At 45.2% G+C, this 9,663-nt stretch overlaps 1 protein-coding gene across 3 annotated transcripts in view; it reads left to right on the top strand.

Annotated features, from left to right (window-relative positions):
• The first annotated feature begins 319 nt into the window (after positions 1-319).
• LOC122921835 (protein LBH-like) overlaps positions 320-9,663 on the top strand; it is a 36,991-nt gene continuing 27,647 nt past the window's right edge. The window contains exon 1 of one of the 3 annotated variants that reach the window (XM_044272096.1): positions 320-724. The gene's annotated coding sequence lies outside the window, so the exon portion shown is untranslated. Of the gene's footprint in view, positions 725-909; positions 1,062-3,731; positions 3,767-9,663 lie in introns of those variants that run through there. The other 2 variants (XM_044272097.1, XM_044272098.1) reach the window with 2 other exon arrangements.

Genomic DNA, 9,663 nt, shown 5'->3' with positions numbered 1-9,663 from the left:
AAAGACATATAGTACTGATAGGAAATCTAGATTTTGAGCCCCGCGGGGGGGGGGGGGGGGGGGGACTGCGAGTGATGATAACGCCTGTAAGGTGCTGCAGAATATCTCGGCGCTATAGAAGTGAGTAAAATAAATAAATAAATAAATGAATAAATAAACAATGAAAAATAAATAAATAAACAACGTATCAATAATATTCATAATGAAAAATTTTTAAGTGTTTATTATGACATAACTAATCCTGATCATGATGTCATTAGTTACTCATTATTATTTGCTGCCTGGTATTATGATATATGACTACATAGATTTCAGACAAATCTGAGTTTGCAGCCTGCAGAATCCTGATCTTCTGTAGCACACAAGTTTTCCAATACGACCTGAGCTGAGCAGCCATCCCCTCTTGAGCAGAGTCGTGCAGTGTGTGGCACCTCCTCTGCTGGTGGTGGGTCCCCCCTGTGGTGCACACAAGCTCCCTCTGCCTGTACTAGTGTGTGCACTCCAGCTCTGCTCAGTCTGTCTCTTCTGTGCTGCTCAGGTCTCCCTCTGTCTCTTCCTCTTCAGATCTCTCTCTGCCTTTCACACACAGTCATTTCTCTCCCACCCCTGACCCAGTAATACAAGCTCTGGAAAGCGCAGAGCACACTGATCGAGGGAAGAAGAAGGAGCAGCAGCAGCAGCAGTGATCCAGGGAAGGAGGCAATTCCAGGACCCCCTACTTCAGGTGAGCACCCCCACCCCATGCTTGTGCAGCTTGCATCTATCATCCAGATCCTGCCTGTGATGTGCATGCTCTGAGCCCGGCTATCTGCTCATCTCTCAGGGCTTCATGTTGCACCAATTGAGTTTCAAGAGGAAGGAAGGAAATGGGTGTTAAAAATAATAATAAAAAAAGAACTTTGACTTGAAGCTGCAGCCTGAGCTGTGGCTGCAGAAAACTCTGGGGCACTGGATCCTACAGGTCCATCTGCCTTGTTGAGATCTCACTTTGGGTGCAATTGGACAGATAAGATCGTTCCCAGGAGTCAGAAAAGGGTTAAGGACAAGCTGTGTGCGATCAGGTAAGGGCTGGTTTATGTCTCCTGGGTTTTGTCATTAGGTGCATAGGGGGGAAATCTATATGGTTGTATAAGGGTTGCTGAGGTGCAATACCTGGTAGTGCAGCTAGGGGGCAGGTGTGTTTTTAATGAGCGCCCCCTGCAGGAATGTCTTGTGTGGGTAACATAACTGCAGATACTGTAAAGTGGATGTTTCTAGGTACAAAATGTCACAATCTGCGATTATTGATATTTTATACAATGCACATAGATGTTATATTCAAAACTGTTTGAACTTGTAATACCGCAAATGGCTGCTAGGAGGCAGAAGTGTTTTCCTTAGTTAGAACTCAGCCAATCAGCTCACATAGAAGGTGCACTTCCTGTTGGCTCCTGATAAGTTGGGACTTGGTTGCAGTACCCAATAATGCATCTAGGGGGCGTCGTTGCCAATAGGGTTTGCTAATTAGCGCCCTCTGCAGGAATGAGCTGGAATTGTTGGACATAACAGAACAGTGAGAGCAGATATCTTGCTTTGATGACAATTTCTATAGAATATTTGGTGAGTGTAGGGATTGATGTTTTATGCAGTAGATCTGGAGATATTCCCTGCACTGTGTGGGTGCATAATCCAGGATTTTCTGGGTTGTATAAATTAGCTCACAAAACCCAGTATTAAATAGAAAGACAGCAGGCACCCTGCAGCACCCCCTTATTTAGTCGCCTTGCTAGATTCTCCTGCTGAACAGTGTATAGATATTCCAGCGCAATGCTTTTAGCATGTATTATATAGCCATATAATATGGGGATGTGATGTAGAAGTATAATATATCTGTATACTATAGCAATGTCCTGTAGGTTAATGGTATGATAATATAATATAGGAGTGTGATATAATGGTATAATATAGCAGTATAGTAAAGCAGCATAATATAGCGGTATCACTTAGCAGTGTAGTATACTGTAGCGGTAATATAATGTTATAATATAGTGATATAATGTATCGGTATAGAGTGTAAGGCCTCATGCACACCACCGTTGTTTTGGTCCGACTGCGGCTCGGATGCGGACCCATTCACTTCAATGGGGCTGCAAAAGATGCGGAGAGCACTCCGTGTGCTGTCCGCATCCGTTGCTCCGTTCCGTGGTCCGCAAAAAAAATATAACCTGTCCTATTCTTGTCCTTTTTTGCGGACAAAAATAGGCAGTTATATTAATGGCTGTCCACGCCGTTATGCAAATTGTTGTACGCACACGGACGCCATCCGTGTTTTGCGGATCTGCAATTTGCGGACCACCAAAACACACAACGGTCGTGTGCATGAGGCCTAACACAATAGTGTAGTACAATAAAGCAGTTTAGTACAGCATTTTGTGCTTGTAAATAATACAAACCCTAGGTGCTGTAGGTGTAGACTGTGAATCCATTTAGGGCTCAGAATTTGGGATTCGGAGGTAATATCTGGGGGTGCTGAATAAAATCAATACTGACGTCATGTGACCAAATCTTATACAGGGGAAACTCGAAAAATTTGAATATCGTGCAAAAGTCCATTTATTTCAGTAATGCAACTTAAAATTAGAATATTGTGAAAGGTTCAATATTCTAGGCTCAAAGTGTCGCCCTCTAGTCAGCTAATTAATCCTTACCCCCTGAGCAAAGGGGACCTGAGATTGTGACTTTGGGGTTTCATTAGCTGTAAGCCATAATCATCCAAATTATAACAAAGGCTTGGAATATCTCGCTCTGCCTGTAATGAGTCTCATGTGTTAGTTTCACCTTTTAAGTTGCATCACTGAAATAAAGGAACTTTGCCCGATATTCTCATTTTTCGAGTTTCACCTGTAGATCCAGACGCTGACATTCTCCTGTTTGATGACAGGTTATTACTTTATCCTGAGGGCGCCCTCACACCCTGTGGATTTTTTATTTATTTTTTTGCAGAATTTCCCGCAACTGAAAATCAGTTCCATTTATTTGAATTTGGCGGCAAGCACCTGGATTTCTGCGAGCCCCATTCAGGTGAATGGAACTGATTTTCAGTCGCGGAAAATTCTGCGACAAAATCTGCAGCGTGTGAATGCACCCTAACACACGGCCTCCTGTTTGGCACTCGGATGCCCTATCACTGCTGAATTAGTGTCCACCACTGCACCCAATTCACAAGCCCGAAAGTGTGCCCAGTAGAGGATGTATTATAGAGGACATTACCTCCCCTTCATCAGCCAAGGCAATGCAAAGCCGATGATATGGGAGAGCAGCTGCAGGCAAATCTAGTTCCCTGCAGCTGCTCTCCTTGGTGCTACTTTCTGAAGGGCTATCAAGATGTGATAAGGGGCATCATGGGCACCCCCGGCTACTTATATTGATTGGGTACAGGTAATGGGTAGAGCAGCCAGAGGGATTTTGATTTCCTTGCAGCAGCTCTCCATTACCCTTAATGGTCTGGTTTGTAAAATGAGATTCAGGTTACAAAATTATTTTAGGTAATTGCCGGCATTGCAGTTCCTCAATAGTCGGCATAATCCAAGCAATTTTTCCTAGTCTGATCTGCTGTTCAGGTGTTTGTGTAAAATCCCTTGTGGAGATGTAACGATGACTATAGTGTCACCCAGCTTTACCAGGAACAGACAGATGTTTATGTCTGGTTTGTCTATAGGTCCTTAAAGGGAATCTCCTGCAAGAATAAAGTCCAGAAATGTGGACCCCTCTAATAGCCAGAACTAATGTGAGTTCCAATGACATCAATGGAGCTGCTTAGGTTGGACCAAAGACCTAATACATGTCTGACCAAGGAGCCCCACCAGAAGCTAGACCAGAAGTCCGCCACAGAACCTGCACTGGGGATTTACACCAGGGGGTGTGCGGTCATCTGATGTAGAAAACAAACAATAAAAAACTGCACTCCCATTAGTGGTGCTCAGATAAAATGTCTGTTCACATGCTGACTGTTTCCAGTAATATCTAGCAGAATAGTGAGTGCAGCTCTGGAGTATAATACAGAATGTAACTCAGGATCAGTACAGGATAAGTAATGTATGTACACAGTGACTGCACCAGCAGAATAGTGAGCGCAGCTCTGAAGTATAATACAGGATGTAACACAGGATCAGTACAGGATAAGTAATGTATGTACACAGTGACTGCACCAGCAGAATAGTGAGTGCAGCTCTGGAGTATAATACAGAATGTAACTCAGGATCAGTACAGGATAAGTAATGTATGTACACAGTGACTGCACCAGCAGAATAGTGAGTGCAGCTCTGGAGTATAATACAGGATGTAACTCAGGATCAGTACAGGATAAGTAATGTATGTACACAGTGACTGCACCAGCAGAATAGTGAGTGCAGCTCTGGAGTATAATACAGGATGTAACTCGGGATCAGTACAGGATAAGTAATGTATGTACACAGTGACTGCACCAGCAGAATAGTGAGTGCAGCTCTGGTGTATAATACAGGATGGAACTCAGGATCAGTACAGGATAAGTAATGTATGTACACAGTGACTGCACCAGCAGAATAGTGAGCGCAGCTCTGGAGTATAATACAGGATGTAACTCAGGATCAGTACAGGAGAAGTAATGTATGTACACAGTGACTGCACCAGCAGAATAGTGAGTGCAGCTCTGGAGTATAATGCAGGATGTAACTCAGGATCAGTACAGGATAAGTAATGTATGTACACAGTGACTGCACCAGCAGAATAGTGAGTGCAGCTCTGGAGTATAATACAGGATGTAGCTCAGGATAAGTAATGTATGTACACAGTGACTCATCTTTTAATGTATATTCTATTTATATATAACCTGTACCATCCTGTTGAAAGTTGGCGCTACCCTTAAGTGCACCATATCAAAAGCAAAGCAATAATCTTCCCTTTATTGGAATCACTAGGTTTTAGTCAGTTGTTGAACCAGCGCTCCGTGCGGCTGACTTCAGTGTCCTATGCGACATACATTTCCCATTTTCTCACGCTCTGTCCTATCTTTGGCATGTGCTTTGTCAGCACAGCGATGTCATATGTATGAGTCTCAGCTCGTCCGTCAGATCTCAGTCCCAGCGAGCAGTGCGCTCGCCCTGTGATAAGGCCACAGATATAAACATTATACGTCTGCAGGATCCCTGTAACTGTGTCCGCTAATAGCTGCTCTGCAGGTAGTTATCATAGGGATAGGTGATAGATGGTATTTATGGGATAACCCCTTTAGGGGCAGGTCTACTTTAGACCACCAAACTACAGCCAAATGTGTCAGCAGGATACATCAAGCTGTTTATGGCAGCCTGTACTGTCTCTGTGGGGCGGCAGGTTCTCAGGACCTCATGCTGTCTGGTTACAGGGAAGTCCCGCTGGGTGATCCCTATAATAGCCCTGTATTAGGAAGCTGCTACATGTGCAATATATGTAACACAGTAACATAGTCTGTAGGCTGAGAAAAGACATCTGTCCATGTACTGCCTAGTCTTCTGCAAAGCTGATTCAGAGGAAGGTGAAAACCGTCAAGTGGTCGACGCCAATTTTCTGCATCTTTGTGGAAAAAAATTCCTTCCCAAATCTGTCAATCAGAATAATACCCCACTAGTAATAGTGACCTCTCCAATACTGACAGTGGCGTCTCTAGCTTTCAGATTTTGGGGGGGGGGGGGGGGGGCACACTGGGGGCCAGGACAAAAGTAGGGGGGGGGGCAGCTATAACAACAATACATTTACACAAGTACGCTTAGAAATGCTGCGATACTTTACCCAATACCTAAAACCGCAACAGGGAAGAAAAGTCCTGCTGTCTGTGGTTTAAAAATAATAATAATCACTCAGATTTCAACATGTCCTAGTTGCCTGTGGATGACACTTTTATAGGGAGGGGGATCTGTGGATGACACATACTGTATATAGCATCTTATGCTATATGTGTCATCCACAGATCCACCCCATCACAGTGTCATCCACAGATCCCCCTCCATAACAGTGTCATCCACAGATCCCCCTCCCTATAACAGTGTCATCCACAGATCCCCCTCCCTATAACAGTGTCATCCACAGATCCCCCTCCCTATAACAGTGTCATCCACAGATCCCCCTCCCTATAACAGTGTCATCTACAGATCCCCCTCCCTATAACAGTGTCATCTACAGATCCCCCTCCCTATAACAGTGTCATCTACAGATCCCCCTCCCTATAACAGTGTCATCTACAGATCCCCCTCCCTATAACAGTGTCATCTACAGATCCCCCTCCCTATAACAGTGTCATCTACAGATCCCCCTCCCTATAACAGTGTCATCTACAGATCCCCCTCCCTATAACAGTGTCATCTACAGATCCCCCTCCCTATAACAGTGTCATCTACAGATCCCCCTCCCTATAACAGTGTCATCTACAGATCCCCCTCCCTATAACAGTGTCATCTACAGATCCCCCTCCCTATAACAGTGTCATCTACAGATCCCCCTCCCTATAACAGTGTCATCTACAGATCCCCCTCCCTATAACAGTGTCATCCCCATTTCCCCCTCCATAACAGTGTCATCCACAGATCCCCCTCCCTATAACAGTGTCATCCACAGATCCCCCTCCCCGCCGCTCACAGGAGTGTACATTTGACATTTCTAAACTGTAATCCATGTCCTGCAGTAACTTTAACTTTAAACCAGTTAGTTGTTACCGAGCGAGTGCTGATTTCTGCAGGTCAGAGCATACAGATTACAGTTTAGAAGAAATGTACACTCCTGGGAGCGGTCCAGACCAGTGGCGGATCCAGAGCCTGGTCTCGGGAGAGGCACTTCCAGATTATTTTCTGTCCGCCGCCACAGAACAAGGGTGCTTATAGAACAGACTACACAGTGTAGAGGTATACTGTATATTGTGGGGCACGGTGTAGAGGTATACTGTATATTGTGGGGCACAGTGTAGAGGTATACTGTATATTGTGGGGCACAGTGTAGAGGTATACTGTATATTGTGGGGCACGGTGTAGAGGTATACTGCATATTGTGGGGCACAGTGTAGAGGTATACTGTATATTGTGTGGCCCAGTGTAGCGGTATACTGTATATTGTGGGGCACGGTGTAGAGGTATACTGTATATTGTGGGGCACAGTGTAGCGGTATACTGTATATTGTGGGGCACAGTGTAGAGGTATACTGTATATTGTGGGGCACGGTGTAGAGGTATACTGCATATTGTGGGGCACAGTGTAGAGGTATACTGTATATTGTGTGGCCCAGTGTAGCGGTATACTGTATATTGTGGGGCACAGTGTAGAGGTATACTGTATATTGTGGGGCACGGTGTAGAGGTATACTGTATATTGTGGGGCACAGTGTAGAGGTATACTGTATATTGTGGGGCACAGTGTAGAGGTATACTGTATATTGTGGGGCACAGTGTAGAGGTATACTGTATATTGTGTCTCACAGTGTAGCGGTATACTGTATATTGTGTGGCACAGTGTAGAGGTATACTGTATATTGTGTGGCCCAGTGTAGCGGTATACTGTATATTGTGGGGCACGGTGTAGAGGTATACTGTATATTGTGGGGCACGGTGTAGAGGTATACTGTATATTGTGGGGCACGGTGTAGAGGTATGCTGTATATTGTGGGGCACAGTGTAGCGGTATACTGTATATTGTGGGGCACAGTGTAGCGGTATACTGTATATTGTGGGGCACAGTGTATCCTATATGTGTATAACATAAACATATTTCACATACAAAACTTACAATTACTTGGCTTGGCCCTTGGGGATCTCGGACGCCACTTCCACATTTTGGTCAGGGGCTCGGCGGAGCTGATGTTGTGCTTTATCCTAATGAGTACTGAATACCACTGAATACTGACCTTTGTGGTACCCCACCAGTAATAGTGACCTCTCTGATACTGACCCCTGTGGTTCCCTACTAGTAATAGTGACCTCTCCAATACTGACCCCTGTGGTACCCCACCAGTAATAGTGACCTCTCCAATACTGACCCCTGTGTTACCCCACCAGTAATATTGACTTCTCCAATACTGACCCCTGTGGTATCCCACCAGTAATAGTGACCTCTCCAATACTGACCCCTGTGGTATCCGACCAGTAATAGTGACCTCTCCAATACTGACCCCTGTAGTATCCCACCAGTAATAGTGACTTCTCCAATGCTGACCCCTGTGGTATCCCACCAGTAATAGTGACCTCTCCAATAATGACGCCTGTAATAGTGACCTCTCCAATACTGACCCCTGTGGTACCCCACCAGTAATATCGACCTCTCCAATACTGACCCTTGTGGTATCCCACCAGTAATAGTGACCTCTCCAATACTGACCCCTGTGGTACCCCACCAGTAATAGTGACTTCTCCAATACTGACCCTTGTGGTATCCCACCAGTAATAGTGACCTCTCCAATACTGACCCCTGTGGTACCCCACCAGTAATAGTGACCTCTCCAATACTGACTCCTGTGGTACCCCACCAGTCATAGTGACCTCTCCAATACTGACCCCTGTGGTACCCCACCAGTAATAGTGACCTCTCCAATACTGACCTTTGTGGTACCCCACCAGTAATAGTGACCTCTCCAATACTGACCTTTGTGGTACCCCACCAGTAATAGTGACCTCTCCGATACTGATCCAGTGCTATCACACTAGTAATAGTGACCTCTCCAATGCTGACCCCTGTGGTATCCCACCAGTAATAGTGACCTTGCCAGTACTGACCCCTGTGGTATCCCACCAGTAATAGTGACCTCTCTAATACTGACCCCTGTGGTATCCCACTAGTAATAGTGACCTCTCCAATACTGACCCCCGTGGTATCCCACTAGTAATAGTGACCTCTCCAATATTGACCCCTGTAATAGTGACCTCTCCAATACTGACCCTTGTGGTATCCCACCAGTAATAGTGACCTCTCAAATACTGACCCTTGTGGTACACCACCAGTAATAGTGACCTCTCCAATACTAACCCTTGTGGTACACCACCAGTAATAGTGACCTCTCCAATACTGACCCCTGTGGTATCCCACCAGTAATAGTGATCTCTCCAATACTGACCCTTGTGGTATCCCACCAGTAATAGTGACCTATCCAATACTGACCCCTGTAGTATCCCACCAGTAATAGTGACCTCTCCAATACTGACCCCTGTGGTATCCCACCAGTAATAGTGACCTCTCCAATACTGACCCCTGTGGTAACTGTTGCACCCTCTGCACTTTTATTGACAGAAAAGGGCAGTGTAAAATCATTACATTTAGCCCTGTCAATCAAAGTGCAGAGGATGCAGCAGTTGCAGAGAGAGCTGAGCCTCTAGGTGTAATGGTAACGCCCCCGTTGCTCCCAGAGGCTCATTTGCATATAATAAAACCTCATATTTCTCAGCAATGCAGCCACATATGAACATGGGACCAACACAGACGCCTTCAGCTGCCAAGTGCACATGTAACAGGTCAACCAGTGTCATAGGGACAAAACTTCTGACAGATGGGCTTTAGGGATTCTGCAACCCCCTAAGAACTGCATTCGAAAGGGCAAAAATATAAAAAACAATAAGAAAAAAATTAAATATATATATAAGTTATGTCACTGGTCCCATCTGTTGCTGAGAGCGGCTCCTGCTATGCTGTAGAATT

Source organism: Bufo gargarizans, chromosome 11 (assembly GCF_014858855.1).
Source record: "Bufo gargarizans isolate SCDJY-AF-19 chromosome 11, ASM1485885v1, whole genome shotgun sequence".
NCBI lineage: Eukaryota > Metazoa > Chordata > Amphibia > Anura > Bufonidae > Bufo > Bufo gargarizans.
This window is presented reverse-complemented; position numbering and strand designations above follow the sequence as displayed.